This window comes from Oncorhynchus masou, chromosome 1 (genome assembly GCF_036934945.1).
Source record: "Oncorhynchus masou masou isolate Uvic2021 chromosome 1, UVic_Omas_1.1, whole genome shotgun sequence".
Classification (NCBI taxonomy): Eukaryota; Metazoa; Chordata; class Actinopteri; order Salmoniformes; family Salmonidae; genus Oncorhynchus; species Oncorhynchus masou.
The window spans coordinates 41883488-41911275 of NC_088212.1; the positions used below are offsets into that span (position 1 = coordinate 41883488).

The window sequence follows — 27788 nt, forward strand, 5'->3', positions numbered from 1 at the left end:
TCCTCTAGGGATTTAGATAATTCTGTGAATAGTTTCCCACCCTAAAAAAAAAATATTTTCAGAATGGCCAGCCATGAGAAAAATGTCATGTCTTTTAGTGAAGTTGAGACTGCTGTGTATGTCTGCGCACATATCATTGCCTGACTACTTGCATTCAGATCTTTAAAAAAAAGGTGTAAACACATATGTTCTCGCTGAGCAATTTTGAACACTCATTGAATTTGATTTGTGGGACAGTGTCAGAAGGCTTTGAAGACTCACTGAAGCAAACTAACTTTATTAATCCTACACTTGTTCATTCAATTCCTCATCAGGATTCCTTTGAAACGAATCTACAATCAATAGTTTTGCTGCTTTAAAGTGCCCAGTTTCTCAAAAACATTTTAAGGCTAAGTTAATCTTAACCATAGGAGCCTATGGTTCTAACGATTAACTTAGCCTTACACTACCCTTTCCAAAACCAGTTCCACTGAAAGGTGGCAGCAGCTACAACAAAAACTGTGGGACCGGGCTTCAAACCACTTTGAAAAACTGGATTTTTACGTAACCTATGGAGGTATTGTAGCAGAGATTTGTCTACTTTAAGAGCCAAACAAAAAGATTTGACCTCAACTCTACCTGTCCTGGAATGACAGACACCCTCCTCATTAGGTGGAGATTGACCTTTCACCAGGGCTGGCAGTGTTTTGGTATTTTATTAGGATCCCCATTAGCTGTTGCGAAAGCAGCAGCTACTCTTTCTAGGCTCCACACAAAACATGAAACAATACAGAATGACAATACAGAAAATCAATAGACAAGAACAGCTCAAGGACAGAACGACATACATTGAATGACTGCGCTTCACTGGGAAAGCCATCATCACCCATGCAGACAAAGTGTGGCGCAGACTTTACATTGGAGACCAGTAAGTGCAGTGACAATACCTGTCCTTTTTATATTGGTTGACTGGAAAATATGGTAAGGAAAAATGGACAAGAATTGATCCACAGAGATTAATCCAAGGCATGTTTTGGACAAGGTTCAGGTGTGAGGAGAGCGGATTGTAAATATTTTTTTAAGCACTTGGGCCCTAAAGTAACATGCACTCTAAAGCAGAGTTATGTATCATGAAAGTGCATAGGCCAATCTTGTCACTGTTCCCAAAGTGGACGTCAGCTGTGTGAATTCTGTATTAATATTAGATTGTATAATAGCAAATAACTGGCAATCTATATAGATCGAGCATCAACTCCAGGCTTCAGTGTCCAGAACTTTGAGTTTCTACACAGTCCTGGATATGACTTGTCCATTGTAGACCGTATTTATTTGTTTATTCTAGACCTGTCCTCAACATGTATAAATATCTACAGTATTTTCATAGTTGTGCAATATGTTTTTTAATAAACTTGAAACTTGTGGTTTTCATAAGGACAGTGCTATGAACGACGCCCAGCTGGCAAACCATGGTGTCACCCATGTCTTGAACGCAGACCACAGTAAATGACGAGAAGGGGCGGAGACATACCAGGGCACGAACATCAAGTACCTTGGCATCGAGGCCCACAACTCCTGTATATTTTACATGATTGTCAACTTCCAGACTGCGCTGAATTCACACACTGGGCCCTCCGGGTTCAGCAAAGTGGAACGTTGCAAAAATTTGTGAGTTCAATAGTGATACTCCATCTATTCATTGTAAGTACTAGCTTGTTACAGAGTAAGAAGTTGTTACATTGGGGAATGCCTGTATAGTAAGTGTGGTATGGCCAAGTGTATGATGAAATGTACATTAAAGAGTTGTTTCATTTGCCAACATGACATTTCTATCTGCAACGCACTGAAAGGTCAAACTAAAAGGAGGCAAACGTTTCCAGAGGAGAAGTGAACACACTGCTTAGTGTGCAAAATCCATGTTTTTTCTCCCCTCTCCCTCTCCCCCTCCCCCTCCCCCTTTCTACCCTCTACCAGTTGTGGTAGATTCCATTTAAGATGGAGGAAGAGTTTTTTTAATGAGCATGGCCTTATTTATATTAAAGCATATTGGATGACTGTCATTCATATTCCATTCACCCAGTTCAATGTAATAGAGAGAGGTTTAGGCTACTACATGATACTAACATTTTCCCTATACCCATCATGAGGTTACTATAACCTAGCCTATGAATGAAAGTTTACAACGTAGGTCCACATAGGTTGAGAGACAAATTTGTGGTGATAGACACATGGACTGACTGTGACATTCAATACCGCCGTGCACACTCTTGCCTGCATCTAGCTGATATAGGGTGTAATCATTAGTCCAACAGTTTCTATTGGACAAATTCAGATAGGTTTATCCCTGTTTTGTTCCTTATAAGAAATGTTTTTTCAACAGAATCATAGGGATGAATACACCCCGATCAAGCGTAAACACAGTTCACTTTCATAGCAGCCACGTTGTATTCCTTCTCGCATGCGCACTCATATCAATTCTTCCCTTCGCTGGTGGACTTAAATGCACAACACATCAGCTGTATGTAACCAGATGGGAAAAAAACATTCCAAGCCAAGTCATAGTCATCATAGCTAATAGAAATAGCGCGTTAGTAAACCCGCTACAATCCTGCAGTAATGTTACAGTGTATTGACTGTACACTGTAACGTTACTGCATGATTGTATTGGGTTTACTAATGCGTAAGCAGTTACACCGGCGGGCCCCGGTGGCAATAAATTAATAAAACCAGAAGTTTACATTGACTTGGAAGAGTTCCAGTGTTGTGTTGGATAGTCATAGCCAGCTAGCTAACATAGCATCGTTCTGTTGAGCAGGGTGTTTCAGTTGGCTGAACTAGCTAGCTGCATTTACTAGCTAAGTAAGTGAAAGTGAAAACAAATTGCTCACTATCTCTTGCCTCTCCTTCATTTTGGAAGACTGTTCAACTATTGTCTTTCTCTCTTTGAGTCAATTACTCATCACATGTTATGCACTGCAGTGCTAGCAGGCTGTTGCTTATGCTTTCAGTACAAAATTCATTCTCTGATCCTTTCAATGGGTGGACAATATGTCAGTTCATGCTGCAAGAACTCTGATAGATTGGAGGACGTCCTCCAGAAGTTGTCATAATATCTGTGTAAGTCTATGGAAGGGGGTGAGAACAGTGAGCATCCTAGGTTTTGTGTTGAAGTCAATGTACCCAGAGGAGGACGGAAGATAGCTGTCCTCTGGCTACACCATGGTGCTACCCTACAGAGTGCTGATGAGGTTACTGAAGACCGTTGCAAAATAGTGTGTTTAATGAGTTATTTGGTGACGTGATTATATTTAGTTTTATCTTCAAATAACTTTTTTAATGTTTTACATTTATTTTTATGAAACTCACTGAGGATGGTCCTCCCCTTCCTCTATGGAGCCTCCACTGCTCTCTACCCCATCTTTCCCTGAGGTATAGTGCTGGTGCACGGTGCGGTTGAGGTGAGCCGTTCAGCCACCCTGGTTCTGGCCTACCTGATGCTGAAACAGAACCCAATGCTGAAACATCCACCCGGTGGATGCCATCTGTGCCGTGAAGGACAACAATGGTGTAATCTCCAACAGAAGCTTCCTCAGACAGCTCACCAACTTCAACATCAAACTGTATGGCTACCTCCGCAAAGCTTCCAACACCTAGAAGTCTCTGATTATATCAGGTTCTCTTTTATTCTATTTGAGCAGTGGGTCATAAACCTTTCAACATTGTCAACATTGTTGGTATAGGGTATGTATGGCGACTTGCATTCTACACTAAACAAAAATATAAACGCAACATGTAAAGTGTTTCATGAGCTGAAATAAAAGATCCAAGAAATGTTCCATATGTACAAAAAGCTTATTTCTCTCTCAAATTCTCTCTCAAATTTTGTTTACAAATTTACATCCCTGCTAATGAGAATTTCTCCTTTGCCAAGATAATACATCCACCTGACAAGTATGGCATATCATGAAGCTGATTAAACAGCATGATCATTACACATGTGCACCTTGTGCTGGGGACAATAAAAGGCCAGATGTCTCAAGTTTTAAGGGAGCGTGCAATTGGCATGCTGACTACAGGAATGTCCACCAGAGATGTTGCCAGAGAATTGAATGTTCATTTCTCTACCATAAGCCGCCTCCAACATCATCTTAGACAATTTGGCAGTACGTCCAACTGGCCTCACAACCACAGACCACGAGTATGGCGTTGTGTGGGTGAGCGGTTTGCTGATGTCAACGTTGTGAACAGAGTGCCCCACTGTGGCGGTAAGGTTATGGTATGGGCAGACATAAGCTACGGACAACGAACACAATTGTATTTTATCGATGGCAATTTGAATGCACAGAAATACTGTAACGAGATCCTCAGGCCCATTGTAAGGCCCATTCTTTTAAGGTATATGTGACCAACAGATGCATATCTGTATTCCCAGTCATGTGAACTCTATAGATTGGGGCCTAATGAATTTATTTCAGTTGTCTGATTTCCTCATATGTAACTCAGTAAGATCTTTGACATTGTTGCATGTTGTGTTTATAGTTTTGTGCAGTATAGATCCCAGTATTCAAAGTTCAGCAGAGAAAGTTATTATTTTCCTAACACTGTCTGGCTGTAGAATTATTTGTACATCAATCAAATATATTTATAAAGCCATTTTTATATCAGTAGATGTCACAAAGTGCTTTACAGAAACCCAACCTAAAAACCCCATTCAGCAAGCAATGCACTGTGGCTAGGAAAAACTCCCTAGAAAGGCAGAAACTTGGACAGGAACCAGGCTCTGATGGCTGTGCCAGGTGGAGATAGTACATGGCCATTAAGGCCAGATTGTTCTTCAAGATGTTCAAAAGATTATAGATGACCAGCAGGGTCATTCAGAGGTTGAGACAGCAGATGCAGTAGAGAGAGAGTCAAAAACACGACTGATGAACAAGTCAGGGTTCCATAGCAAAAGGGAGAACAGTTGAACCTCCCTTTAGAGGTCTGAGACATCACTGATGGTTTGGAGGTCTGAGAAATCTATCTTATAGGGAAGTCAATAAAAATATGAAAGAGAGGGTGAAAAGCTTCAAGTTCCTCAGCGTGCACATCACTGACAACCTGTACCCTGCCCTGAACTTTAGTCACTGTTACTAGCTGGCTACCACCCGGTATTCAGCCCTGCACTTTAGACACTGCTGCCCTATGTACATAGTCATTGAAAACTGGTCACTTTAATCATGTTTACATACTGTTTTACCCACTTCATATTATTGGAGGGCCTGTTTTCCGGACCTCTGGCAGTCTCTATGGGGGTGCCACAGGGTTCAATTCCCGGGCCGACTCTCTTCTCTGTATACATCAATGATGTCGCTCTTGCTGCGGATGATTCTTTGATCCACCTCTACGCAGACGACACCATTCTGTATTCATCTGGCCCTTCCTTGGACACTGTGTTAACAAACCTCCAAACGAGCTTCAATGCCATACAACACTCCTTCTGTGGCCTCCAACTGCTCTTAAATGCTAGTAAAATGAAATGCATGCTCTTCAACCGATTCCTGCCCGCACCCTCCTGCCTGAATAGCATAATTACTCTGGACGATTCCAACTTAGAATATGTGGACAATTATAAATACCTATGTGTCTGGCTAGACTGTTAACTCTCCTTCCAGACTCACATTAAGTATCTCCAATCCAAAATGAAGTCTAGAATTGGCCTCCTATTTCACAACAAAGCATCCTTCACTCATGCTGCCAAACGTACCCTCGTAAAACTGACTATCCTACCGATTCTTGACTTTGGCGATGTCATTTACAAAATAGTCTCCAACACTCTACTCAGCAAATTGGATGCAGTCTATCACAGTGCCATCCGTTTTGTCACCAAAGCTCCATATACTACCCACCACTGCGACATGTATGCTCTCGTTGGCTGGTCCTTGCTACATATTTGGCGCCAAACCCACTGGATCCAGGTCATCTATAAGTCTTTGCTAGGTAAAGCTCCACCTTATCTCAGGTCACTGGTCACCATAGCAACACACGCTCCAGCAATTATATCTCATTGATCATTACCAAAGTCAACACCTCCTTTGGTTGCCTTTCCTTCCAGTTCTCTGCTGCCAATGACTGGAATTAATTGCAAAAATCACTGAAGTTGGAGACATATCTCCCTCACTAACTTGAAGCGTCAGCTGTCAGAGCAGCTTATCGATCGCTGCAGCTGTACACTGCCCATCTGTAAATAGCCCATCCAGCCAACCAACTACTTACCTCATCCCCATATTTGTTTTTCTGCTCTTTTGCACACCAGTATATCTACTTGCACATCCTCATCTGCACATATGTCACTCCATTGAAAATTGCTAAATTGAAATTACTTCTCCACTATTGTCCTATTTATTGCCTTACCTCCTTACTTAATTTGCACACATTGTATACAGATTTTTCTATTGTGTTATTAACTGTACGATTGTTTATCCCATGTGTAACACGGTGTTGTTTTTGCTGCACTGCTTTGCTTTGTCTTGCCAGGTCGCAGTTGTAAATGAGAACTTGTTCTCACCTGGCCTACCTGGTTAAATAAAGGTGGATTTTTTTTGATTGATCTATCCTGCAGCCTGCTGTTCATCGGAGGTTCATCAAATCTGTAGATGTCAGACTTTGCCAGGGTGGCAGAGATCTTTTACATGTCAGAGGCCCTGCTGAGCAAAGCTGGCTTGTCTGTCTAATGCTCTTTTTGCCTCTTTGCCCATTTCGATTGTCTGTCTGTTTACCATCAGTAAACATCTTACATGCTCCAAATACTCTTTAATATATTTATCTGTTCTCTTGTTTCAGGCCAATGACGCAGGAGATTCCTTCCCTATTTGGGGCATGTGTCTGTGGATGCAGCCGTTGACTTTTCTGATGGCCATAGAGAATCTGCTGACCAAAACCACAGCTGAGAAGATGGCCCTGCCCCTGAACCTCACCACAGGTATGGCCCAGTCCTTTCACACCTCTATAGGGGAGTCAAGTGCTAAGGATAAGGTCAAGGATACGGTTTGGGACTGGGTCTGAAGACTTCCACATACTGCACATTCTAAAATCCACCACTAGAGGGCAGGGAATGCAAGCTTCAAGTTTTAGAGATGCTTCTGATCAAGACAAAATTTCAGTGAAGCTCTTGAGTTAAACTACACCCTGACAACTCCCAACACTCATTGCAAAACAGTTTCCATCTTCATAAAGTGCATTTATGCTTCTTCTGGGCTGATTCGAGAGGACTGATGAATTCTCTCCCCATGGTTGCAATTAAAAAACTATATTTGAATGTCTCATTTCCCTTTCCCCGCGGAGGCCCATTCCAGTCGAATGTACAAGGGGTTCCCCAGTGATGTCAGATAGGCATTATCCCAAGAAGCTTGAATGTTGAGAATGTTCACCATTATGGAGTGACCATGAAGGTGTAATCAGACTTTAAATTAATAATTTTTCTAAGTATCTCTTTTGAATACAATATGACTGGTTTTGACTATCAACTCCCTTGCTTATGGCCTTTTCTTACAGACATTCAAGGAAAATGAGAACCTGCAACATTTATTGTCCACAAACAAGGCTAAGAATGGTGCCATCTTTGTCTCAACCATGGAAGGGAATCAACTACAAGTACAACTACAGTTTTTTAAATAGGCCTTTAACAGATCATACATAGTTTTTTTTAATAAATCAATGTAAATCAATGTGGGCTGCATAATCTGTACGAACTATGCTGCACAAAGTAATTGTTAGTATCACAATATTATAATAGTTTTATAATAGTTGTAGTGGAAATTTCCTGTATTTACCAAATCGTGAGAGCAAACAACACACAAGTCAGAGTTATCATAAAGTCCATCTTTAATTATATGAGCTCCATCACAACCCTGTGACTCTCAGATAAATTCAGTGTCGATAAATGAATTCTCTGAGAGTCCTTAAAAAACAGTTCTTAATATCATTTATAGCCAAGACACACCCATCTCAACTCACATGACGAATAACAGATCTTAGGAACATTACAAAGGAAGACTTTACTTGAGAGAGGAGTATTCCATAGCCAGACAGCATTAGCTATAAATTATCGTTCAGTTTGCTCTCCTAAAACGAGGTTCTACTTCTCGTTCTTGGTACAACATAGTACCAAGACATTAGGATATATATCAATTGTCATTTTAGAAACTCCCATTCTGGACAAGCTCACGGAGTGACTGGCACACAGACATTGTGGAGCCAAGAGATAATTGGTTCCCCCTCAATCATCCATTCACATGGTTTAAAAGATGTTTACATATGAAGACAAGCTTGACCTCTCCCCTCTCTGCGGCCCAAGTAGCTGAACCCTGACAGAGAACAGATAACTGCCACCGGCCAACAGTATTATCCAAAAATAGACATTCTAATGACATATCTCACATAAGCATGCAATAAAAAATAAAACATCTTATCTATGTTACCCAACTATTCTGATTAATCCCCAATCTGATTAATCCCCAACATAGTGTAATAACATTGCTCTAATTGCTCTAATGGGTCACCAGGAAGGACATCTAAAGGAATGAGCATAAGCAGCCAGGTCGCCTGTGATACAAATCAGTATTTGACGTACATCTATGTCTGAGGACGTCGGGTGATGATGTCGAATCCTGCCACTAGGGGCAACAGTGAGCGCTGTTACCTTCAAATAAGTTTTGGTTTTGCTCTGGCATTGTGGATGGGGATGGTGGATGGTCGTAAGCATCTGCCTCTGATTCCAAAGGTTGCAAGTTTGAATCCAGCAATAGAAAGTTGTTTTTGATATTTTTGTTTTAAGCTTATCCCAAATCTTAACACTTACCTTAACCATGCGGAGTCAATGCCTAACCTCAAGTTAAATGGAGGAAAACTCGCCTCCCTGCGGACCTGGCATCCTTTCACTCCCTCCTCTCTACATTTTCCTCCTCTGTCTCTGCTGCTAAAGCCACTTTCTACCACTCTAAATTCCAAGCATCTGCCTCTAACCCTAGGAAGCTCTTTGCCACCTTCTCCTCCCTCCTGAATCCTCCTCCCCCTCCCCCCCTCCTCCTCTCTGCAGATGACTTCGTCAACCATTTTGAAAAGAAGGTCGGACATCCGATCCTCGTTTGCTAAGTCAAACGACACCGCTGGTTCTGCTCACACTGCCCTACCCTGTGCTCTGACCTCTTTCTCCCCTCTCTCTCCAGATGAAATCTCGCTTCTTGTGACGGCCGGCCGCCCAACAACCTGCCCGCTTGACCCTATCCCCTCGTCTCTTCTCCAGACCATTTCCGGAGACCTTCTCCCTTACCTCACCTCGCTCATCAACTCATCCCTGACCGCTGGCTACGTCCCTTCCGTCTTCAAGAGAGCGAGAGTTGCACCCCTTCTGAAAAAACCTACACTCGATCCCTCCGATGTCAACAACTACAGACCAGTATCCCTTCTTTCTTTTCTCTCCAAAACTCTTGAACGTTCCTTGGCCAGCTCTCCCGCTATCTCTCTCAGAATGACCTTCTTGATCCAAATCAGTCAGGTTTCAAGACTAGTCATTCAACTGAGACTGCTCTTCTCTGTATCACGGAGGCGCTCCGCACTGCTAAAGCTAACTCTCTCTCCTCTGCTCTCATCCTTCTAGACCTATCGGCTGCCTTCGAAACCATCAGATCCTCCTCTCCACCCTCTCCGAGTTGGGCATCTCCGGCGCGGCCCACGCTTGGATTGCGTCCTACCTGACAGGTCGCTCCTACCAGGTGGCGTGGCGAGAATCTGTCTCCTCGCCACGCGCTCTCACCACTGGTGTCCCCCAGGGCTCTGTTCTAGGCCCTCTCCTATTCTCGCTATACACCAAGTCACTTGGCTCTGTCATAACCTCACATGGTCTCTCCTATCATTGCTATGCAGACGACACACAATTAATCTTCTCCTTTCCCCCTTCTGATGACCAGGTGGCGAATCGCATCTCTGCATGTCTGGCAGACATATCAGTGTGGATGACGGATCACCACCTCAAGCTGAACCTCGGCAAGACGGAGCTGCTCTTCCTCCCGGGGAAGGACTGCCCGTTCCATGATCTCGCCATCACGGTTGACAACTCCATTGTGTCCTCCTCCCGGAGCGCTAAGAACCTTGGCGTGATCCTGGACAACACCCTGGCGTTCTCAACCAACATCATGACGGTGGCCCGTTCCTGTAGGTTCATGCTCTACAACATCCGCAGAATCACACAGGAAGCGGCGCAGGTCCTAATCCAGGCACTTGTCATCTCCCGTCTGGATTACTGCAACTCGCTGTTGGCTGGGCTCCCTGCCTGTGCCATTAAACCCCTACAACTCATCCAGAACGCCGCAGCCCGTCTGGTGTTCAACCTTCCCAAGTTCTCTCACGTCACCCCGCTCCTCCGCTCTCTCCACTGGCTTCCAGTTGAAGCTCGCATCCGCTACAAGACCATGGTGCTTGCCTACGGAGCTGTGAGGGAACGGCACCGCAGTACCTCCAGGCTCTGATCAGGCCCTACACCCAAGCAAGGGCACTGCGTTCATCCACCTCTGGCCTGCTCGCCTCCCTACCATTGAGGAAGTACAGTTCCCGCTCAGCCCAGTCAAAACTGTTCGCTGCTCTGGCCCCCCAATGGTGGAACAAACTCCCTCACGACGCCAGGACAGCGGAGTCAATCACCACCTTCCGGAGACACCTGAAACCCCACCTCTTCAAGGAATACCTAGGATAGGATAAGTAATCCTTCTCACCCCCCCCCCCTAATGATTTAGATGCACTATTGTAAAGTGGCTGTTCCACTGGATGTCAGAAGGTGAATTCACCAATTTGTAAGTCGCTCTGGATAAGAGTGTCTGCTAAATGACTTAAATGTAAATGTAAGTTAGTGCCTAAACTTAACCTTAAACACTTGAAATTTGACGTTTGAGAAACATGGATGAACGTCTAAATTGTCGTATGGTCGTATGGTAATGTGAGCTCCTGTGTTGAGTTTGGAGTGTGTTTCTTCCAGGGAGAACTTACCCATTCTATGGGATCCAGTGGCATCCTGGCGTTAACCGTTTCCAGTGGGACCCCAACCTAAACTTCCCCCACTCCTCAGAAGCTGTACGCGATGCCTCCTCCTTCAATGAAGGTGGGTAATCACACCTAATGAAGTTGAATCTTTGTGTCCTTCAAGTCAGCCAAATACAGTGTATTGCACATGTTATTTCACGATTGTGTAGTGTTATCTTGTGAGGTATAGTAAATTGCAACATTTTTGCCTTTTGATGCACAATAAAGTTCTATTCTATGTTAAAGGCAGGAGAAATTTGCATCACACTCGACCAGCCTGAGGAAGATGCCATGTCGCTCATATACAACTTCACACCAACCTACCCTGGCAACTTCACTGGATAAGAGCAGATCTACTTCTGAGATGTTGTTGTTCTGCCCTCACAACTGTACCATTAATCTAAATGTTATGGGATGTTATGAGAAGTTTACAATGTGCACTAATTATAGGCTGTGACATGTTCATATCTAAACTCAGCAAAAAAAGAAACGTCCCTTTTTCAGGACCCTGTCTTTCAAGGATAATTCGTAAAAATTCAAATAACTTCACAGATCTTCATTGTAAAGGGTTTAAACACTGTTTCCCATGCTTGTTCAAGGAACCATAAACAATTGATGAACATGCACCTGTGGAACGGTCGTTAAGACACTAACAGCTTATAGACGGTAGACAATTAAGGTCACAGTTATGAAAACTTAGGACACTAAAGAGGCCTTTCTACTGACTGAAAAACACCAAAAGAAAGATGCCCAGGGTCCCTGCTCATCTGCGTGAATGTGCCTTAGGCATGCTGCAAGGGGGCATGACGACTGCAGATGTGGCCAGGGCGATAAATTGCAATGTCCATACTGTGAGACGCCTACGACACAGCTACAGGGAGACAGGACAGACAGCTGATCGTCCTCGCAGTGGAAGACCACATCTAACAACACCTGCACAGGATTAGTACATCCGAACATCACACCTGCGGGACAGGTACAGGATGGCAACAACAACTACCCGAGTTACACCAGGAACGCACAATCCCTCCATCAGTGCTCAGACTGTCCGCAATAGGCTGAGAGAGGCTGGACTGAGGGCTTGTAGGCCTGTTCTAAGGCAGGTCCTCACCAGACATCACCGGCAACAACGTCGCCTTTGGGCACAAACCCACCTTTGCTGGACCAGACAGGACTGACAAAAAGTGCTCTTCACTGATGAGCCACGGTTTTGTCTCACCAGGGGTGATGGTCGGATTTGCGTTTATCGTCGAAGGAATGAGCGTTACACCGAGGCCTGTACTCTGGAGCGGGATCGATTTGGAGGTGGAGGGTCCGTCATGGTCTGGGGCGGTGTGTCACAGCATCATTGGACTGAGCTTGTTGTCATTGGAGGCAATCTCAACGCTGTGTGTTACAGGGAAGACATCCTCCTCCCTCATGTGGTACCCTTCTGCAAGGCTCATCCTGACAGCATGACAATGCCACCAGCCATATTGCTCGTTCTGTGCATGATTTCCTGCGAGACATGAATGTCAGTGTTCTGCCATGGCCAACAAAAAGCCTGGATCTCAATCACATCGAGTACGTCTGGGACCTGTTGGATCGGAGGGTGAGGGCTAGGGCCATTACCCCCAGAAATGTCCGGGAATTTGCAGATGCCTTGGTGAGAGTGGGATAACATCTCACAGCAAGAACTGGCAAATCTATTGCAGTCCATGAGGAAGAGATGCACTGCAGTACTTAATGCAGCTGGTGGTCACACCAGATACTGACTGTTACTTTTGATTTTGTCCCCCCTTTGTTCAGGGACACATTATTCCATTTCTTTTAGTCACATGTCTGTGGAACTTGTTCAGTTTATCTCTCAGTTGATGAATCTTTTTATGTTCATAAAAATATTTACACATGTTGAGTTTGCTGAAAATAAACGCAGTTGACAGTGAGAGGACATTTCTTCTTTTTAGTTTTAGTTTAGTTTTAGAAGTGTCTATGGAAATGGTTATTTTCACTTTTGTATTATCTGCATATTTGCACCGCATGAAAATATGATTTTCCTGTAGGCTATATGAAGCCCTCGCCTCAGAACTTCACTCACTGCATGGTGGTTTGTGTACTTTGTCATGACATTGCTGTCGGCAGTAATTGATCTTAATGTTATGATTGCAACCTTCTCACACAATCGTATAACATTGCTGCGATTCCATCACAACACAACGACGCCAACAGACGGGGTTCCAACCGTGGTTCCCAACCGGACCAGGGCATGTAGCGATTGGACCATCTTGATCCAGTGTTCTCCGCTCCACAGATGCTGTGTCAGATTAAAGACGCTTGGCAATATATATCCAATTCATGAAGGATAAATCACTGTTAGCCTATTTAATTGAACTGAAGAAGGGTGGAATTTATTTTCGGAGGTGGCAACAACACCATCTCAATGATGAACTGCCTCGTAAATGGTTGCACCATTGAAACTTTTTTATTTACGCCAACAACATTACATATAGCCGGGATTTAGCGCAATAATGTGTTTTTATTGGATCTAGGTTAAATTATCTCTTTTTGCCTGAATACCGAATCATAAGGTGATTTGAAAACAGCCAACTGCAGATACTACGGATAGGCCCCACCGCCACTTGGTAATATAAACCGTTTGTTGATGAACACGAATCCATTCTCATCCAGAACCACCTCCTGTGCATTAATGCACCAGTTTCAGTGGTGTAACGGTGAGCGTCAATTTCATTATGGGCATCTGATGTTGACCGAACTCTGTGTTTAATGCGAAGACCTAGGTATGCCACAATTATTTCAAGGGTTTATTAGACTATTTTGTAAAATCAGAAAAGAAACAGCATTCTATTTGGGGTGGATATTTTGATTTGACAATAATTAATGAGATTGCAATATTCTTTTGTAATACAAGGCACTGTCGTGTAAAAAAAAAATGAATTAGCCTACATGCAGGGGCGCCATTTCAGCAAAACCTATTGTATGGCAAAGTGATGGAAATTGTATAACATTTAAGGTAATTTACTGCTATGCATCAGCTCAACCCTGGGATTAAAACTAGTTTAGTTTCCTGTCAAATCAAACAGCAGTTAGCTAGCTAGAAGAAGTTACACTGTTCCCAGGAACTGTGTAGATGCGCTCTCCCCCAGTAGGATTGGTTACATTTAAATTGCAGCATGTATTGGTACACTACTGTAGTTCACCTAATTTCAGTTTATTTAAAAAAGTAGGCAAGTATAGTGTAGAGAATCATTGTACCATTTTAAACCGCTGTGAAATATATTTTCCATAACCAAAGATATTGTATTTTCAGCTGGTGAACAAATCTGAAAGTAAAAGATGCAAAAATGAAATGTAAGAATGGAAAGCATAGAAATAGCACACAGAACAGATCTACTGCTTCTTAGACTTGCTTTCCATGAGAATGACACAGTGGTGGTCAGTGCCATTTAAGATGAGGGAGGATGATTTTTCTTTTCATGAGCATGGCCTTATTTCTATTACAGCATATTGGATTACTCTCATTCACCCAGTTCAATGTAACAGCGATAGGTTTAGGCTACTACATGAGTTTACAATGTAGGTGCACACAGGTCGACAGACAACTTTGAAGGCACAGACAGTTACGCATGGACAAACTGTGACATTCAATACAACACAAAACCCAACACCAAACAGGCTACCTAAATATGGTTCCCAATCAGAGACAATGACTAACACCTGCCTCTGATTGAGAACCATATCAGGCCAAACACAGAAACAGACAAACTAGACACACAACATAGAATGCCCACTCAGATCACACCCTGACCAAACAAAACATAGAAACATACAAAGCAAACTATGGTCAGGGTGTGACAGGGGCAGCGGTACAGACTTTGTGTCAGTGTAGTTCTTAAATCTCTCATTCAATGTACAAAAGTCACTACTACCCAGTACCCCGTTTATGAAAATGTTAATGGTGTCTTGCACACTTATGGCTCATTGAGAAATCCGCTCAGTTCAGAGTGAGTCATGGGGGGCTCCTCTCATAAAACAGTCATTTAGTTAGTATGTACACACACACGCACGCACGCATGTACACACACACACACACACACACACACACACACACACACACACACACACACACACACACACACACACACACACACACACACACACACACACACACACACACACACACACACACACACACACACACACACACACACACACAGACACACAGACACACACACACACTAATGATATATGCTCTCATTCTCTGTTAATAATGTGTGTGTGTCATCATTATTCATAGAGATGTAATGTATAATGGCTGGATGAGTCACTTAGACCTAGAGCAACCTATAATTATCTCTCCAGTTCATTACTGTTCCCTAACATTCTCCACTCTCCTTTGACATGTCCACTCACGATGAGACTGCTATGACTACACAGAAACACTGCCACGAGACTAACCAAAAACAAAGACAATCAACCTGGTCTCATTCACGACACTAAGCCTAGTCCACCTGGAGTTCAGCTGTAGAGGAGATACTGGAGCTGGTGTGCGAGTGTGCGAGTGTGCGAGTGAGTGAGTGAGTGAGTGAGTGAGTGAGTGAGTGAGTGAGTGAGTGAGTGAGTGGGAGTGTGTGTGGTGTGTGTAGAGGATTAGACAGACATCACAGTGTCTGGTATTGATTTATTCCAGCAGAGTCAAGTAATCTGACAGGAGAAAATAAACCTGAAACACCAAGCCTTTCAGTAAATGAAGGATCGCCTCTCATTCTGAGTAAATGAAGCTAAGAGGCATGGATATTGATTCCAATCCATGGAAGTACTATGAGAGAGAGAGGGGGGTAGAGAGAGAGATTTCAATGTTGTTTTCTTTCGTTGAAGAGTTCATCGAAATATCAGCGGTCAATTAGGTCAATTCCAGGAACGAAATGAACTGCTAAAAACGATTCTGCACACAATTAGGCTGAATGAATAATTGCCTATGGCGTGATGTGAAATTAAGTTCAGACTTGCAGGCAGGGGTCATGTGACCTGGCTCACACAAAGACCTCTCTGTCAGCCTGTCCGTGTCTTATTTATTCTCCATGGGTCAACCTTCCTCTCTCCCCCACAGTTACTCCTGTCTTCCCCTTCCTCCTGTCTCACTTACCTACCTCTCACCCCCGCTACCTTTAAGCTGGTCATCGACTGGCTTGAATGCTACATACAGCACACACTTGAGAAGCTGCAGAGAACACACACACACACACACACACACACACACACATGGGTAGACCAACCTTCTCTGCGTGGATTTCATTGGTGAGAAGATGGTGCATACAAATATAGTAAAAAAAAATCTCATGACTCTATTTCTATGTAGATGTGTGTCTTTGACAAGCAGGTGTGTCAGTAGTGAGGGTTTATTGTGATATTGTGGTATTTGTGTTTCTGTTAAAGGAAACCCCATTTTTATTCTGTTGACAATCTTAATTTGTTTTGAGCAAATTTCCTTCATCCTCTTGACATTCATGTGTGACAATGTTCATTTTTCATTGATTCCCTGAGGGGATGATTTTATTCTGTTGACAATGAACTCCCTGATTTCCCTGATTCCCTGAGGGGATGATTGTTTCCGAAGGACAGGAAATAAGGCGTCAGGAAGCTGCCTGCCACAGTGTAAGGACCGACGTCACTGGAGCAAGGGGAGCAGGGTTCAACATAATGGTATTGTATATTCTGTATTTTTTAATGGTGGAAGACTAAAGTATATTTGTGCACAACATTTGAGAGAAATAAACTTTTTGTGCGCATGGAAAATTCGGGGATCTTTTATTTCAGCTCATGAAACATGGGACTAACACTTTATGTGTTGCGTTTATATTTTTGTTCAGTATAGTTTGTAGTTCTATACATCAGAGGAGAAAGGGAGGGAGAGAGGGTAGTCAATAGAGAAGTATTGATAGTGTTATGAAAACCTCATTAATACTTCTTGAGAACGTGTGAGCGATAGGCTGTTAATTAACTGCCATTTTGAATATGAACTGATAAGAATTCAAACTGGGTATGTGATTCTCTGTATGGCCATGTAAATATTTACCTGTCGATAACGAATCACATTGTCAAAGCCAAATTGTTTACCACACACACAGACACTTTTTCCAACTCAAATCTTGACCATTTCATTAACTGTCTGTTATGGTGGTTATTTTGTGGGTCCTTGTTATGGCTGTGTTTTTTACACTTGTATACAGCCCAGCAAAACATGAAAGTAGTTGTTTTGATCAGGTTATTGTTATTGTTGATTACTGCTAACATTGCACCATATACAACAATGTGAGGATACTTGCTTTATATGCATGGAGTTATCCCAGGCCTAAAATCATGTAGTGAACTGGGGGAAAGGGTGCATGAAGGGTCTTAGATATTTCTCAGGACCTCATTTACCTTAATGGCTAAAGTGTAAAGCCATGGCTAGAGTGCAAAGCCAAACAGTCAAACCAAAGGCGGAGGTAGCGGTCCTGCTGCTGGGTTGTTGCCCTCCTACGGCCTCCTCCACGTCTCCTGATGTACTGGCCTGTCTCCTGGTAGCGCCTCCATGCTCTGGACACTACGCTGACAGACACAGCAAACCTTCTTGCCACAGCTCGCATTGATGTTCCATCCTGGATGAGCTGCACTACCTGAGCCACTTGTGTGGGTTGTAGACTCCGTCTCATGCTACCAGTAGAGTGAAAGCACCGCCGGCATTCAAAGGTGACCAAAACATCAGCCAGGAAGCATAGGAACTGAGAAGTGCTCTGTGGTCACCACCTGCAGAACCACTTCTTTATTGTGGGTGTCTTGAAAATTTCCTATAATTTCCACCTGTTGTCTATTCCATTTGCACAACAGCATGTGACATTTATTGTCAATCAGTGTTGCTTCCTAAGTGGACAGTTTGATTTCACAGAAGTGTGATTGACTTGGAGTTACATTGTGTTGTTTGAGTGTTCCCTTTATTTTTTTGAGCAGTGTATCTCTTCCGTTTGTTATTGATTGTGAATAGGTATGATGAGGTTTGTCTAAATCTCAATAGAGGGACATAATCAAACATATCTGATGCCACCTCAAACTTGACACCTCTCCACCTCTCTTCTCTCACCCTTTTTTCTCTCTCGCTCTCTCTCTCTTTCTCTCGCTCTCTGCCTCAACCCATCCTTTTTTCTGTCTCCTCTTTCTTCCCATGCGCCACTCTCTGCCCCTCATTCTCTTGTTCTCTCTCTCTCTCTCTTGCTTTCTAAACCTGTCCTATCCTGTCTCTTATCTCCTCTGCCCGTGTCACTCTCACAGCAGACGTGTGCTGTCTGCCTGGAAGACTTCAAAGTCAAAGACGAGCTGGGTGTGTTGCCATGCCAACACGCCTTTCACAGGAAGTGAGTACCAAATTAGGAGGCAGGAGATCAACATCCATTCATTTCTACAGTCAGCACACATCTCTTGGGGGTTTTTAATAGAGTGATTTCACTGACATACCAACAGTTATTAAATGTTTCCAGGTCACAGGAAGACAGTACTTGCATGACTAGAGAGGTATCTCTGGCAACAATTGCTTTAGGGCAGGGATGGGCAACTCGGATCAATTTCCCTAAAATTTGGAACTCAGTCAGTCTCAACATACTGTTGTGAGTTAGAATAGTAGAATACACAAGGTGAAATTTGGTTGTGCATCAGCAGTTTTTCTCTTCTTATGTCAGTCACTTACAGTCAGTAAATTAGCCCATGTCAGCTAATATTTTTTTGATTTCTAAGTTAGTTTAGTGGCCAGCTATCTAAACTTGTTATCATGGTCGAATTATCGACTGGGGGGCCCGCATTAATTTTGTTTCTCAGTCTCACTCAGGTATCCTAAAAATGATGTGGGTACGCAGATCCGCAAGCAACTGCGGCCCTTCATAATAAGTTCAGATATTTTGTAGCCCCCACCGCCGTCAAAGTTGCCCATCCCTGCTTTAGTGTATCGCATTTCAAGCCCTTTGATGTGAAACATTGTTTTTATTTCTCAGATATTCTCTATTTTTCTGGGATTCCATTTGTGATGATTAGTTGCAACATTTGTGATGTAATAAATTACACTGAATTTTTCAAATGCACCCTTTGTGATGTCATCAATTAGACTGAATTTTACAGGTGCAACCTGTGTGCAGCCTGGTCTCATAGACTAGACATAACATGTAAATGTAAATCCAGGACACTCAAATTAGTATGATATGTTACGTTTAGTATGGTTACATAAAACAGATGGTTACTTAAGGCAAAAATGAAAGTAGGGTTGTTGGATGGGGGGGATTATAATGCGAACGTCTAGCAAAACAAAGGTTGCAAATTTTAAACTAGTTACGGAGTTTTGAACTTTTGAATTTGAGCTAATTAACAACTTTTCAACTACTTACTACTTTTTAGCTATTTTGCAACTACTTAGCATGTTAGCTATCCCTTCCCCTAACCCTAATGTAACCCTTTTAGCTAACACTTAAACTAACCTTAACTCTAACTCCTAAACTTAACTGTAACCTTAACCCTAACCCCTAACGCTTAGCCTAGCTAACATTAGCCAGCTAGCTAACTTTAGTCACCTAGCTAGAATTCGTAAAATACGTCTTGCAAATGTGTAACATATAGTAAGTTTTGTATATAGTAAGTTTTGCAAGTTTCGTAACATATAATACAAATTGTAATTAATACAAAATACGTGATGGACATCCACAAATGAATACTTATCATACTAAATTGAGTGTGTTGGATTTACATACATAATCATATAAAATGGAACCAGGTTGCTCTGTGATGTCATCAATTAGACTCAATATTATATATTTATCCTTTGTGATGTCATTAATTGTACTGACTTTTACAGAAGTATCTTTTGTGATGTCAACAATTAGAATTACCTGTAATGTTTAATAAATTAAACAATTTTGGTGTGTTTCTCAGTTGTCTGGTGAAATGGCTGGAGGTGCGCTCTGTGTGCCCCAAAGCGTCAAACTTGGCTTTTGTTAGCAAATAGAAAGGCCAGAAGAAACTCCCAGCGCATAGGCATTGGCTTAATCTACCAACCAATCTCCAACAGCACCTTCCCCCTCACCCTCTCTCGTACATGTCTTCCATACGTGTCTTGCCTCCATTTGGAGTCACGCCTCGCAGTCGTGTGATTCGCTCAAATTAAATTAAACTCCTGTAGAATTCTATGGTCACTCCCACTAAGGCCAACTTTGAATCATTGGTATCCCAGGCTTATTTGCGCTATGCGCAATAGCATGGGGACGAGGTTACACTCTGTCTGACAGAATATCTCCATACCCACATGTCACTTCTTTCTTTCTTTCTTTCTCTTTGTCTCTGGCTGTCTAACTCTTCCTCTGTCTCTCTTTCCCCTTTCCTCTCACTCACCCTCTCTCTGCTCTTGTCTTTCTGCCACTCTCTGTCTTTTTTTCTCCCTCTCTTCTGATGTCTCTATGCTCTTTCTCAACCTTCTCTCTTTCCGTCTCTTTCTCTCCCATACTGCCACAGAGTTGCACGCTAGTTCCAAAGTCAGAAAGAGGGGAAACCTCCAGACTCTCGAGTTGGGAGAGTGGAGGAACAGGCCGGTTGACATGAACGTGTGAAGACGAGTGGCACTATCAGAACCATGGGGTTGAGAAAATACACAGTGATGTTCTACCGGCATGTTGTGTTTACCTGTGTGTTGTGTGTGTTCTATGTCATACAGGGGAGTCTGTTGGATCACTTGTTATAGTTCTTGTGTCAGCGTCGTGTGTATAGGTGGCAGGGAAGTCAGGCGCAGGAGAGTCAAAAATGGAGTGTAAATGGAGTCTTTTAATAAATGTCCACGGAACATGCTCCATAACACTAAAAGTACAGACATGGGTACAAGGACCCGTCGCGCACCAACACAACAATAAACAACACTGACAATAAAACAATCTCTGACAAAGATATGAGGGGAAACAGAGAGTTAAATACACAACAGGTAATGAATGGGATTGAAAACAGGTGTGTGGGAAGACAAGACAAAACCAATGGAAAATGAAAAATGGATCAATGATGGCTAGAAGACCGGTGACGTCGAACGCCGAGCACCGCCCGAACAAGGAGAGGCAACGACTTCGGCAGAAGTCGTGACATCTTGTTCATAACATATGTATACCATGTTTGTTTTCTATTGTTGTACATGGATCAAAGCAATGTGAATAATGTGCATCACCCTCTCACAATTTCATTTTTTTTGGTTTAATGACTGAAACGTGTTATTTCTTCAGAATGTAGACGACGTTTTGCACTCTAACACTCTGACAGCTTTTTTTGGAGACCTATTACCATTCTACACTACAGCAAATGTAGTTAAAGACTATTCTCAACAACATATTTGTGACGAGCAGGTGGTTTGGTGAACCATGCTCACATGTTTTAGAACCACCTGAAGACTTGTTTTAGCTCCCAGCATTAACACCTAGGCTTTAGCTCAGTAGTCTGTTGTGGACCTGAGATATGCAGACAGCCTGGTTTTGACACCTAGCCAATCACATTGATGGATTGAGACATCTAAGAAATCAAAGGCACTACACCTGCCGTTTTCTTTCGTATTACTGGTGTAGTAAAACCTGCTTTCATGAAGCAAAGCGTTCTTCACATTTCAATCAAGTTACAGTAGAGTTTAGAGAGTTTCACTGTTTTTGTGTGATTCTATCTCAAGAACAACTCAGTCACATGGAATACATTGTATACTTTTTGAATAATATGTTTTTACATTTCTTGACGGTGGCATTCAATGGCTCCTTTTCACACATTTCTGTGGAGTAATCTGGTTTTTAAAACTGCTTTATCAGTCGAACACAGACCAAGTAAACACTGCCTATATCGAGCACAAAAGCACATTAACACTCCACTATAGTCTCTGTATTAAGAATGGACTGAATCATCGCTTTGTTTGATCACACTTATGTAATGTGTGACTGTGCCAATGAAGTACAGCACTGTGTTGACCAGGGGATGAAGAAAATTATAAACCCGGGTAGTTTGAGTCTTGGATGCTGATTGGCTGAAACAGAAGGTTCAGCCATGTGTATATCAGACAATATGACACGGGTATGACGCAAAACTACTTGTTTACTCTTCTAATTATGTTGTTAACCAGTTATTAATAGCAGTAAATGCCCAAATTTGTTTGGGATATTACAACAAGGAACACTTTTTTCTCCCCTCTCGGACATTGCACGCACGTTAGAACAGCAGAATATGTACTGCAAAGAAATGTTGCACTCTGTTCGAAGCTCTCACCTGCTTTTTATCCACAAAACAAAAACAATGACAAAGGTGCCGGGGTGGACAGTGGCTCTGTTTCCCTGATGCGGATTCCATCTCTAAATATAGCACCCCCTACAGCACCGACAGAGATTTGCTTTTCCCAACACCAGCCACATTCCACATTTTTGGTGTGCATCAATAAATATGACTTCTTCATCTCAGTTTGTTACTTTACAAGTTGTTTATGTCTGGACTATGTTGTGTGCGTATGCATTTATGTGTGGGAACTGAGCACCACCCTCTGGTAAAACCGAAGAGTAACATCTGAAGTCTTATTTCGGTAGGCCACTTGTGGTGACATGCAGCTCTGTTACTTTCCTATCCTACATGTCATCTCTAAATCTGAATATGTCTTTATTTGAACAAAAACTCTTTTAATAATGGTCTTATCAAAATTAAACATATATCAGTCTTGGACAAATGTTATTCATCCAGTAGAACTCAATTGGAATGTATATACTGCATGTACATTTTCATACCACTTGATCCTACAGCTACCAATTATCGAGTAAGAATTTTAGTATAGGGGGTCAGAATATTCTGAAGTTATTTCCCCATTTCCCACTACATTTACATTTACATTTAAGTCATTTAGCAGACGCTCTTATCCAGAGCGACTTACAAATTGGTGAATTCACCTTCTGACATCCAGTGGAACAGCCACTTTACAATAGTGCATCTAAATCATTTAAGGGGGGGATTACTTATCCTATCCTAGGTATTCCTTGAAGAGGTGGGGTTTCAGGTGTCTCCGGAAGGTGGTGATTGACTCCGCTGTCCTGGCGTCGTGAGGGAGTTTGTTCCACCATTGGGGGCCAGAGCAGCGAACAGTTTTGACTGGGCTGAGCGGGAACTGTACTTCCTCAGTGGTAGGGAGGCGAGCAGGCCAGAGGTGGATGAACGCAGTGCCCTTGTTTGGGTGTGGGGCCTGATCAGAGCCTGGAGGTACTGCGGTGCCGTTCCCCTCACAGCTCCGTAGGCAAGCACCATGGTCTTGTAGCGGATGCGAGTCTTCAACTGGAAGCCAGTGGAGAGAGCGGAGGAGCGGGGTGACGTGAGAGAACTTGGGAAGGTTGAACACCAGACGGGCTGCGGCGTTCTGGATGAGTTGTTTTAATGGCACAGGCAGGGAGCCCAGCCAACAGCGAGTTGCAGTAATCCAGACGGGAGATGACAAGTGCCTGGATTAGGACCTGCACCGCTTCCTGTGTGAGGCAGGGTCGTACTCTGCGGATGTTGTAGAGCATGAACCTACAGGAACGGGCCACCGCCATGATGTTGGTTGAGAACGACAGGGTGTTGTCCAGGATCACGCCATTCTTAGCGCTCTGGGAGGAGGACACAATGGAGTTGTCAACCGTGATGGCGAGATCATGGAACGGGCAGTCCTTCCCCGGGAGGAAGAGCAGCTCCGTCTTGCCGAGGTTCAGCTTGAGGTGGTGATCCGTCATCCACACTGATATGTCTGCCAGACATGTGCAGAGATGCGATTCACCACCTGGTCATCAGAAGGGGAAAGGAGAAGATTAATTGTGTGTCGTCTGCATAGCAATGATAGGAGAGACCATGTGAGGTTATGACAGAGCCAAGTGACTTGGTGTATAGCGAGAATAGGAGAGGGCCTAGAACAGAGCCCTGGGGACACCAGTGGTGAGAGCGCGTGGCGAGGAGACAGATTCTCGCCACGCCACCTGGTAGGAGCGACCTGTCAGGTAGGACGCAATCCAAGCGTGGGCCGCGCCGGAGATGCCCAACTCGGAGAGGGTGGAGAGGAGGATCTGATGGTTCACAGTATCGAAGGCAGCCGATAGGTCTAGAAGGATGAGAGCAGAGGAGAGAGAGTTAGCTTTAGCAGTGCGGAGCGCCTCCGTGATACAGAGAAGAGCAGTCTCAGTTGAATGACTAGTCTTGAAACCTGACTGATTTGGATCAAGAAGGTCATTCTGAGAGAGATAGCGGGAGAGCTGGCCAAGGACGGCACGTTCAAGAGTTTTGGAGAGAAAAGAAAGAAGGGATACTGGTCTGTAGTTGTTGACATCGGAGGGATCGAGTGTAGGTTTTTTCAGAAGGGGTGCAACTCTCGCTCTCTTGAAGACGGAATGGACGTAGCCAGCGGTCAGGGATGAGTTGATGAGCGAGGTGAGGTAAGGGAGAAGGTCTCCGGAAATGGTCTGGAGAAGAGAGGAGGGGATAGGGCAGGTTGTTGGGCGGCCGAAAGAAGCGAGATTTCATCTGGAGAGAGAGGGGAGAAAGAGGTCAGAGCACAGGGTAGGGCAGTGTGAGCAGAACCAGCGGTGTCGTTTGACTTAGCAAACGAGGATCGGATGTCGTCGACCTTCTTTTCAAAATGGTTGACGAAGTCATCTGCAGAGAGGGAGGAGGGGGGGGAGGGGGAGGAGGATTCAGGAGGGAGGAGAAGGTGGCAAAGAGCTACTAATTAGACTTCACAGTCAGAGAGATTCAATATTTAAAAGGGGGGGGGTTCAAAATTAAACACACACACACTAATAAACACGGGAGATGAGAGGGAGGGGGGAGTCAGGGTAGAGGAAAACTGAGACTGAGGGTGCACTCAGTAGCAGTGTGCTCAGCCAAACAGGGCCATTTCAGCTCCCTCTTTCTCTCTCTCTTCTTCTCTCAGGGGTCCTAATGAGAGAGAGACAGAGTATGTGCAAGGGAGAGAGAGAGAGAGAGAGAGAGCTCTGTTGCAGGCTAATATGAGGGCAGCTCTGGGCTCTGTGCAGTAAATTAGCTTACCCTTGAGGGAGATGCATGGAGATTATGAAATGATGTTGGATCTGTCTTATCTCTGCTATGCGGCGTTCCTGGGAGATGGAGAGCTGGTGAGTAAAGTATACACAGTTTCATATTAAATAAGAAGTATTGAGTTATTGAGGGTTTGTGGATTGCAGACTTGTTTGTCATTTCTCTGAGTAATACCTGAACGCTAATGTCAAACTGTGAATCTGAGACATACAGTGAGGGAAAAAAGTATTTGATCAACTACTGATTTTGTACGTTTGCCCACTGACAAAGATATGATCCGTCTATAATTTTAATGGTAGGTTTAGTTGAACAGTGAGAGACAGAATAACAACAAAAAAATCCAGAAAAACGCATGTAAAAAATGTTATAAATTGATTTGCATTTTAATGAGGGAAATAAGCATTTGACCCCCTCTCAATCAGAAAGATTTCTGGCTCCCAGGTATCTTTAATACGGGTAACGAGCGGAGATTAGGAGCACACTCTTAAAGGGAGTGCTCCTAATCTCAGTTTGTTACCTGTATAAAAGACACCTGTCCACAGAAGCAATCAATCAATCAGATTCCAAACTCTCCACCATGGGCAAGACCAAAGAGCTCTCCAAGGATGTCAGGGACAAGATTGTAGACATACACGAGGCTGGAATGGGCTTCAAGACCATCGCCTAGCAGCTGAGAAGGTGACAACAGTTGGTGCGATTATTCGCAAATGGAAGAAATACAAAAGAACTGTCAATCTCCCTCGGCCTGGGGCTCCATACAAGATCTCACCTCGTGGAGTTGCAATGATCATGAGAACGGTGAGGAATCAGCCCAGAACTACACAGGAGGATCTTGTCAATTATCTCAAGGTAGCTGGGACCATAGTCACCAAGAAAACAATTGGTAACACACTATGCCGTAAAGGACTGAAATCCTGCAGCGCCCACAAGGTCCCCCTGCTCAAGAAAGCACATATACATGCCCATTTGAAGTTTGCCAATGAACATCTGAATGATTCAGAGGACAACTGGGTGAAAGTGTTGTGGTCAGATGAGACCAAAATGGAGCTCTTTGGCATCAACTCAACTCGCCGTGTTTGGAGGAGAAGGATGCTGCCTATGACCCCAAGAACACCATCCCCACCGTCATAGTCACTTTAACTCTAACTACATGTACATATTACCTCAACTACCTCGACAAACCTGTGCCCCTGCACATTGACTCTGTACCGGTACCCCCTGTATATAGTCTCACTATTGTTATTTTACTGCTGTTCGTTAATTATTTGCTATTTGTTCTTTTTTACTTATCTATTTTTTTTACTTAACAATTATATTTCTTAAAACCACATTGTTGCTTAAGGGCCTGTAAGTAAGCATTTCACTGTAAGGTCTACTACACCTGTTGTATTCAGCGCATGTGACAAATAACATTTGATTTGATTTGATCTTTCATGTGTTCAGCTTCTATCTGGCCTATAAAGGGCTAAGTGTGCTGTGAGTCAATGTTGACAAACAAAACACACCCACACACACATGCACACACACCCACACATGTACCCACACACAAACATTCCACCATAGAGCTGGATCCTGTGAACATAATCATCTTATTTTCTGAATACTGTAATAATGTAAATATACTGAACAAAAAATATAAACCCAACATGCAACATGTTCAGATTTACAGTTCATATAAGGAAATCAGTCATTAATAAATTCATTCGGGCACTAATCTATGGATTTCACATGACTGGGAATACAGATATGCATCTGTTGGTCACAGATACCTTAAAACAAGTTAGGGGTGTAGATCAGAAAACCAGACAATATCTGGTGTGACCACCACTTCCCTCATGCAGCGCAAATGGTCGGGCACTGATGTTGGGCAATGAGGCCTGGCTCGCAGTCGGCGTTTCAACACATCCCAAAGATGTTTGATAGGGTTGAGATCAGGGCTCTGTGCAGACCAGTCAAGTTCTACACCAATCTCCACAAACCCTTTCTGTATGGACCTCGCTTTGTGTACGGGGGAATTGTCATGCCAAAATAGGAAAGGGCGTTCCCCAAACTGCCACTACAAAGTTGCAAGCACAGAATTGTCTGGAATGTAATTGTATGCTGTAGCTTTAACATTTCACTTCACTGGAACTAAGGGGCCTAGCCTAAACCATGAAAAACAGCCCCAGACCATTATTCCTCATTCACCAAACTTTACAGTTGGCACTATGCATTGGAGCAGGTAGCATTTTCCTGGCATCCGCCAAACCCAGATTCGCCGGACTGCCAGATGGTGAAGCGTGATTCATCGCTCAAGGGAACGAGTTCTAACTGCTCCTGGGTTCAATGGAGGCGAGCTTTACACCACTCCACCCGATGCTTGGCATTGCGCATGGTGACCTTAGGCTTGTGTGCAGCTGCTCGGCCATGGAAACCCATTTTGTGAAGCTCCAGACGAACAGTTATTGTGCTGACGTTGCTACCAGAGGCAGTTTAGATCTCGGTAGGGAGTGTTGCAACCAAGGACAGATGATTTTTTTTTTCCTTTTTACAAATGTAAAAATTTTCTTTTTAAACAATCAAATGAGTAAACCCTGTTCCTGTTCACAACTGTGTTTGGCTTTGACTCAAGGGTAGATGACCTCTCCACCCCCCCCCCCCCCTGTGGGACAGTGGGACAGTTGAGCTAACATAGGCTA

The 27788-nt window shown here is 43.5% G+C and overlaps 1 pseudogene; it reads left to right on the plus strand.

The window, feature by feature from the left end:
- The first annotated feature begins 4176 nt into the window (after nt 1-4176).
- Nucleotides 4177-11384, plus strand: LOC135522866 (gamma-glutamyl hydrolase-like; annotated as a pseudogene).
- The last annotated feature ends 16404 nt before the right edge of the window (nt 11385-27788 follow it).